At 45.1% G+C, this 8,934-nt stretch overlaps 1 protein-coding gene across 2 annotated transcripts in view; it reads right to left on the bottom strand.

Moving 5' to 3' along the window:
* Positions 1-8,342, bottom strand: part of GHITM (growth hormone inducible transmembrane protein) — a 296,117-nt gene extending 287,775 nt beyond the window's left edge. Inside the window, exon 1 of one of the 2 annotated variants that reach the window (XM_078643354.1) lies at positions 8,216-8,342. The gene's annotated coding sequence lies outside the window, so the exon portion shown is untranslated. Of the gene's footprint in view, positions 1-8,132 lie in introns of both variants that reach the window. The other variant, XM_078643353.1, reaches the window with a different exon arrangement.
* Positions 8,343-8,934: the final 592 nt, after the last annotated feature.

The following is an 8,934-nucleotide window of genomic DNA, read 5'->3' on the forward strand; positions in this document are numbered from 1 at the left end:
AGCCCCAACATTTTGTCCTTGGTCATATCAGTGTCTCCCGCCAATTGCCGCTCCTCACAATCTGCCAGTTGCCTTTCCAGTAGCGCCAGCCTCTGTCGTATTGAGCGGAGTATGCCAGAGTGTTTACTCATAGCCACCCCCCTGATGTACACTTTAAAAGCCTCCCAGATAGTCTGGAAGCTGTACACTGACCCTATGTTCTTTTCAAAGTAAGTCTCGACTGCTTCATGCATTTCCTCACGAAAAGTAGGATCTAGTAAGGAGTATGGCGGGAATCTCCATGTGAACGGAGATAAAGTCTTCCGTGGTGATACAAGCACCATCATTATAGGGGAGTGATCTGAGACAGTTCTGGGCAAAACCTGACATTTGCGAACCCGTGTAAGGAGCGGCGACGATGCCAACCAATAATCTATCAGAGTGTGTATATTATGAAAGTGTGTAAACCCCCCTGGCCCAGGGTATAAACTGCGCCAGACATCTGCAAGGTCTTCACTCATTGATATCTTATCCAATGCGTGGGCCGCTTTTGCCAGACTTCTGATCGGGCCACTCGAACGATACACATCTGGGCACCTAGTCATATTGAAACCCCCCCATATTGCGTCAATTCCGGGAAGTCCACACACCACCTCCGCAAGCTTCATAAAAAATTCGGGGCAGTCAGAGTTAGGACCATAGACGTTCACAACCAACAATTCCACACCCCTTCCAGCCAACCTCGAAATAACGTATCTCCCTTCAGCATCTGCAGCTAACTTACTTAATGAGTACTCAGATTTCGAGTTAACCCAGGTCAGCACCCCTCTAGAATGAGTCGTAAAGTCAGCAGCACCAATCTGTCCCTTCAACCCTCTCGCTTGCAGTCTAACACTATTCACTGGCAAGTGTGTCTCCTGATCAGCTCTAGATCTTACTGTTGTCTAGTCAAGTAATTTAGAACTTTACGCAGCTTACGATGGTCATTCAGACCGCGCACATTCCATGTTAACACTTTCAGACCATTCTCAGTCTTTTCCATAGCAGCGTCACCAGACATATCTTCCATATTTAGCAGAGTGTTCCTTCCTTCTGTACCACATAAATAATCCTATAGGTTCTAAAGTTCAAACAGTAATAGCCTGCACCTCTAGACAATAAACTGAATCTGCCCTCCGCCCCTGTTCCCGCCCAACCCACCCACAGCGGACCACCCCCAACTAGGTCACGATATTGCTGTCCCTGGAGACCCCTCCCCCCCTCCCGAAACAGTAGCAAACAAGGTGTTACCACATGTGGGTGGAGGTTGCCCCGAGCCATCAAAAAGGGTTCGAAATAAGCACAGGACTGGAGTCTCATTCCGGCCTCACCAGCCGTTAGTCATACACCCATCAGGCGCCGGGGATATCTGTACAGGTCCAGGTTCGGATTCTCCTTCAGTCCTGGTCATCTAAGCCGCCGCCAGAAGCCTCATCCAGTAGATCGCGCTCTGGGGTTTTCTTCTGACCCTTGGTCCACTCCTTCAGCGCTTTCTGCAATGCCTTCGGCTCCATGAATATGAGCGTTTGTCCATTTCTGTTAACTTTCAACTTTGCTGGATATAGCATTGTATAGTCGATCCCTTGATCACGTAATTGCCGTTTCATCGGGACAAAGTGTTTCCATGCCTCTTGGACTCTGGCTGTGAAATCGGGATACAGCGAGATGCTCATCAATCCTCTCACCCATTCTGTCCAATCTATACGTGAGTGCATCCATTTTCGCCTCCAGGGAGGAGATACCTTCCTGTAGTCCCTTCTCCATGGACTGCAGCATGGTCCTTATATCTTGATCATGTTCCGTGGGCATAGTCGGCCTACTTTCGCCTCCAGCCCCCCTGTCCTGGGATTTAGCATGGGTCTGGGTGAAGGGTAGCTTGGATTGGTTGCGGTCAGGTTTACCCATCGCGTTGTCCTAGGTGTGCCCGCGACCTCACTGGTCTCTGCAGGGAAATTAGACTTCCTCCCGTGCGGTAATGGATCCCTCAGTAGCGAACAGTGTGTCCAGCTCGTCAGCACATTCGCCTCAGCTCGCAAATATGTTGCGTCGTTGCGGGGGAAATCGCTGTAATTTTAACGAAGGTTCCGGGTGCCAATCTACCTCTGTACAGTTGTTGTGCACCTTCTACAACAGCCGGCCGCACTCTCCACCATGCCTCCCCGCAAGTATGAATCCACACTTCCTTTTAATGCTGTCTCCCTCCTGCTTATTCTTACTCCATTTATGGAGGGGAGACTTTGCATTCCTGTGTAGTGCGCCAGCGATGGGGGGTGGAGGGGGGAGGCGGGGCACAACAGACAGTGTTCACAGCAATATACACTAGTCCTTGCAGCTCCAGAACGTGTCCAACTACATCACCCTAAGCTTAGATGTCACATCGTGTGTCTACCATAGGGCCCCAGCCGCAGTTGCAGTACTTCGCCTTCCAGGTACTCCTCACCTAGATGTAAGGCTCTCCAGTTCTGGACGAATTTCGCCACAATGGCCACAGCAGCCCGCCGCCGCCTATACCAATCTGTGCTTTCCGATAACGGCGTCATCAGGTGTCTGCTCAGGTCAGGGAGGTCTCCCCACTGCCACCACCCAGATCTGGTGTGGTTACCGCCGCCGTGTAGACCAGTGCGGCGCCCCCCGGCTCCTATATGCTCCAGACTACGCTGCTTAGCACAGTCCACTTTCCAGTTTGGTTGCTTTTATTGTGCCGCTCAGGCACGCATCAGAAGACGTGAAGATCCGCCGCGCTCTGCAGGCCAGATACCAGTGCGTACAAGCAATCGAGTACACCCGGTTCGTCTGCGCGGCACCCGGCCGCACGCACAGTGACGTCGCACGGATCGGTGCTCTACTTCAGGCCGGTGCTTCGCGGCCTAGTTGTTCGTATTGTTGACACCCGAGTGTCGCCGGATTGCGACCTCAGTTATCGTTTCCAGGTGGTGAGTAAGTGCCGGAACGCTTCGCCCACACCCTCCGCTTGGCCTTTCCTCTCCAGCGTCCTAAGGGCTAAGGATATTTGTAGGATTATTGGCCGGCTCGGCGGAGCTCGGGAGTCAAGCAACCATCTTGGACTCGAGCAAGCTCCGTCCCCATTTCCTTTACTAATTTTAACTTCACTATTTCTAAAACTCAACTCTAACTCTAAAACAAAAAAAGGATGCAGAACAAAACCAACTTAATAATTCTACAATAACTAAAAAAAAAAGCAAGAATAGTAAAAAACAAAACAAAGAAAAAAAAAGAATGCAATAAATATAGCTAACAAATAAGACAAAAGACCAAAAACATGCGAGAGGCACGCAATCCTGATCATTTCTTCTTTATTGTATATATAATTCTATCATTTCTAGGTGAACATGTTTTTACGATTTCTATCGCTTCATCAGAGTCATAAATGTATTACTGTTAGTCATATGTTTCAGAGTTACCTCACTCGACAAGTTTCCTTATATTCCTGCAGTTCAATGGCAAACTTTATATTCCTTTTAGTGTCTCTTCAGTAAATGGCAAATGTATTGCCCTCATAAAAAGACAGAAATCACGAAACACCTGTTGGCCTAGAAGTGATAGAACTATATATAGAATATAAAGGAGAATTGATAAGGATCACAAGCCCCCCACATGATTTTTGGTATATTACTTTTGAATCTTCCTTCACCAGTTAGGCAAGTTGGATATACAAGAATAAGAAGGGGCCGGTAGTAAAGAGTGAGTCCCCATTTTTGATATACAAGAAAAAATACCAGCAATCATGACAATCATAGAAAGGTAAAGTTAACAAACATGTCTTTAGACTTTGCAAACACGTATCAAAGGCAGCAGAGTGTTCCACACAAGATATTTTCTGAAAAGGCTTCCTTTAGGCCAGATTCACAAACCAGTTTTTGCACTTAAGTTCAACTTACATGCACAAATGGTTTGAACTAAATATACTTGTTTTCACAAAAGATGAACTTGCACTCATAACATTGTTGAACACATGCACAATATTACAATAGCTTATGATGTTTAGTATTGTGCATGAGTAAATCCTACTTCAGAGGTGGGGAATGGACGATCCAGAACCGTGGTGACAATAATATTTTATGAACACCCACCAACACAACCACTTGAGGGTATTCATAGATTTTTATCTGACGTATTTCTACCTTGAACGAGGCTAGAGATTTACTCCTCAACAGGGCAAGAGTAAATCTCTTTTACATAATGGGAATGGTTTTAGAATCTATCCAAACCAAGTGGGGTGTATGGATTTCTCCAGCGAGGACAATATTCTCCCAGAAGAGAACTAAAATGCAGTTGCTATGGGGTGGAAAGAGCAGCAGTCCACTACATAAAACCTCTACCTATGAAACGCAATTTATATAGTCACATGCACGAAATCACACATTATTTCCAGGAGGAGAACCTCTGGAAATCTGCGACTATCGCGTTTCTTGGAAACATTTGGAATGCCTTCATTTTGTAAATTTGCATCCACTTGAGTGTAAACGTTGTGGCTGTAGAATCGCAAATCTGTTTTGGAAGTCAGTACCTAAGATTCAATGTATCATGTGTGTGACTACTTATGTAAACAAAGAGCACTGAACACACTGCAGAAGCAACTACTTTCAGTTTGAACGCAACAATGGAAAAGGGTCTGCCTGCTTTAAAAAAAAAATTAAAAAGCCACCCTTGCCCACATTAAGCAACTAAAACGTAAATTTCTATTTATTTATTTGAACTCCCAAACAGGAAGTTATGTTGCACGATCTTCTCCTTTCTCTTCTCCTATCTTCAGCTTACCACCCAGAGTAGCTCAGTGCAAATGTAATTATATTTATATACACTTATGACCTCTGACGAGAAAATGAACCGACTAGCACCAAGGAGCACTCTGCTCCGGAGCCTAAAGTTAGTGATAAGCCCAGTGGCTATTGTTCGTTACTGGAATTTGCCTTGTGCTCTTAAGGATACCAATCCACGCATTTAGGATTATGGGGTGATCGGTCATGGGTGTGTGTGTTCATGAAGATGGTTGGTGGGAGTATTAGATGTGCTAGAGTTTAGGTATTGTTACGTTGAAGAGTATGCCTTTAAAAGAAGGAAAGATCTGTAACACGAGGCACGAGCAATTTGCAGAAATACAAAAAAAAAAAAACAACAGATTAAGACAAAAACATGCATGCGACTTAGAGTAGGCTGTGATCAGAGTGAGGATACATGCTGGGGTGGAAAGTAAGGAGAGGGTAATTCAAAATAAAAATGGAGTTTTCAGTCAAGGCCAATTTTCCGTGCAGTATATTTCTGGGTATAGAGGGAGGCTTGTTTGGGAAAAAAAGCCATCAGAGGATGCAAAACCTTAGAAAGAAATAGCATTATTTGAATGTGAAATAGTGCAACTTTAGGTATTTTTTTAGGCACTGGGAAGAGGTGAACAGTCTGTCCATTGCTAGGTACTGTTAAACACTTTCGTAAAGACAGCGAATCAGCTCAGTGTTCAGAACAGAGCAGTATACAAGGTAAATAAAGCAAAAATCAAAGTTTAAAAAAATTTAAAGTTTGGCCCCAGTATTAACAAAAGTGAACTAGGATCCCTTTGAATACTCCCCGTTTAACATGGCAGGAGAACTGGGTGAGGAGAGTCTCTCCAGACATTAGAACTGCATTACCTGCATACTTGTGACTGGAGAAAGGAGATCTAGACATTGAAGTGAGGGAGCGAAGACAGGCCTATCTTTAGAAATTCAGTGAGACCTTTTGTTAGCAAGGCGTTGATAATTAGTCTTCCTGGGCACTGCCACTTGGATGATGATGGGGTGAGGGTGAGACTGTAGACTCCTTTGGGAGATGTGAGGACATTTCGAGATGAGGCCTGGACTTTTATCTTTCCCCCAATCACTCTTTAGTGTGGTTGATGAAAGGAGCAAACATCTCAAACCTTTGCGCCTCTGTTGTTAGTGGTCCAGAATAGAGAAAGTGCCAGTGCTACCTGTTGTCAGAAGCATCAATTTACACAAAGGATGCCTCTGTGGTGCCTGCATATTCACAACAGCTTTGACTTGCATTAAACCCCAAGGGCCTCATTTATGAGGCTATGCGTCACTTTTACGCCGCTGATGCGTCACTTTTTGTGACGCACCAGTGGCGTAAAAAATGCGCCTTGTTGCGCCATATTTGCAAAGTGACGCATCTAGGTAGATGCGTCACTTTGTAAACCCCTGCGCTACATTATACCTGCGTCAGGTATAATGTATGCAGAGGGGGCGTTCCCCCGCAAAAAGCCTCGTAATAGTGACGCGGTGAAATCTATGAGATTTCACTGCGTCACTTTTAGGACGCTGTTGTGTCAAAATCTTGCGCCTGCCTCACAGCAGGCGTAAGACTGACGCAAGCCCTTTCACATGGGGCTTGACCCATGTGAAAGGAAGCATTGCTGGAGTTGCGTCACTTTTGTGACACACTCCAGCAATGCGTCACTTTAGCGCTTACAGATACGTCAGAAATACTGACGTATCTGACTCCTTGCGACATGATGCGTCATACATTAAATATGACGCATCAGGTATGTCGCAAGGAGTGCGCACTGAGAAGTGACGCATCGCTGCTTTCACGCAGCGAGGAGTCATTTCTCATAAATGAGGCCCCCTTGATCAAAAAAGTCTTAAAAACACTACCCACTGGAGTCCACCTAAGGTTCCTTGTTAAAGTCACTTGGTTGGAGTACTGAAAACAAGTGACGCAGCTGGTGTTAGGTGGAGGAGAAATGACTGGAGCGACGACCGCAATCATGGCTCGTTCGTTGATCCTTTTGCAACCCTGGTTGTGTCACGTGGGCTCTGAACTGGTGCAGTGGGCTAAAACAGCGTATAGGTTACAGATAACTTTAAGGGAACTAAACGTTGATAACATTTCTCTGAACAAACAGGAGTCATTTGACAGCTGGTGGGTGTATTGAAAAAGTTCTTCAACTAATTACGGTCTCTCCAGAACCATGCAGTTGACCTGCAACAGGTTACTCGTCTTTGACCAGTAGGATCACAGTGAATAAACAGCACGCCAGCAGACTTGCCTCTCTAAAAGTTCATCCTAGAATAAGCAGTGACCCAGCTCTACGTGTAAAGAATGAATACAAAAAAAGTTATTTTGATGGTTATTACGTAAATTAACTTCGCCGGGGAAGAAGTAAATGTTAGCACTGCTGGGCACAGGGCGGAACCTTAACAAAATAAAAGTAAAATAAAATAACAGGAAAATAAAAACAATTTCAATGACTGCTGAAATAAAGATCGTGGGAATAAAGCACGCCAGAATCGGGCTAGGCAGCGCAGGCATGGCTCATGTTCATTAACTCTTGTGTACCCATTGAATTGTCTTGCCTTGTAAACAAGTTAAGTTACCACACGACTGGGTTAAAAGTGGCTATGAGATAAAAGCTTGTGATGAAAGTGAGAGCTAACTGCTGGCTGGAAACGGACTAAATTAAATGCATTAATAGAATGTAAAAATGCTTTATTATTAGTGCATGCTCAAATACCATATTCCGAGTACAGAATAGTATATCATTTTGCGCTTTATTAGCCTAATAAAATAAACAGCAGTTATGCAATGTAGAGGAATTAGACGCTTCCTTTCAGAGGATTTATTATTGGGGCATGACCGGGCTCTACACCGCTCTATTGGCATTCCAGATAAGGAACGAACGCTGCATGAACAGTGGCAAAACTTGTCTCAGTACACATCGGCAATTTCCCAATAGTAGACTCGGATCCTTTTTTTTGTAGAATTATATAGCGCGAACTCGACCCAAAGGTATTAGAGCGCTTTACATGAGCACCACTTACGTTACACAAGCTCACATTATATTTTTGGGTAGGCACGGGGAGATTAAGTGATTTGCGTTTGCCCAGAATCACAGGATGAAAAGTCGACCCCGAGGCTCCTTTCGCTCATCCAAGCCCCAAAACAAGACTCAGCCGCCGCCGATCACAACCCTCCAAAGACCCTCCATTACACAAACTGAAATCCATTCTCAACGTCCTCATTTAAATTCCAAAGAGTGGTATATTGTCGAAAACCATAGAAACGCCCTCATTGGAGTCCTTTAGAATGCCCCTCGAAAGAATCCCTAAGAAAGTCACCTGTGCAAACACAAATTTCCGCTCCCAGGTACTCCTTCCGTGCGGTCTGACTTTGACAGTGTTACCACCCAATCTCCACGCACCTGATGTAACACGCTTGTAATGTCAGAAGTGAAGCTGGGACGCAACCACCTTCTCGAAACATCCGGCCCGTATTCAACGATGGAACTCGCGAAGCCCGCCGGGAAATATAGTCCACTGCTGCCAGACTCCCTCTTGACTCCGCATGCAACACGAAGACCAGAAACTACAGTGGAGAACGAACGACGGTCGCAAACCAATTACTAAAATTCACGTGACTGAGCGGTTGTTGCAGCCATGTTGGAACAGGACAGTTCATCCTTACGTCAACTGATTACTCAGCAGTGAATGCAGCGATGTTATGACCAAACGCAAACTCATGCTGCGAGTATGCAGTTTATCACATAAACAAAACGTCACAGTAGCTGACTGTTGCAAGAGATCAAAGAGGCGCAAGGGTTGACCGGCTATTTTAGTTGTTGCTTTGCACGACATAAAGGCGTATAGTTAGCTTGACCTTTAGAGTGGTTTTGACTAGACTAGTCCCAGTAGAAGGACGGAACTATTGTATTGTAATTGTAATTGCATTTATATAGCGCTTACTACCCTTGACGAGGCGTCGAAGCGCTTTTTCGGAGAGTAGCACGCTACTCCGGGACCCATAGAGGATTGGTGTTGAATTAATATAGTGAAACATGCAAGTACATTTTAAGTGGTGGATAGGTTAGTCAGTTATTTGTATTAGGAATGATAGCAGAATATACTGTGGGGCAAGATGGCC

This window comes from Lissotriton helveticus, chromosome 5_1 (assembly GCF_964261635.1).
Source record: "Lissotriton helveticus chromosome 5_1, aLisHel1.1, whole genome shotgun sequence".
Lineage (NCBI taxonomy): Eukaryota > Metazoa > Chordata > Amphibia > Caudata > Salamandridae > Lissotriton > Lissotriton helveticus.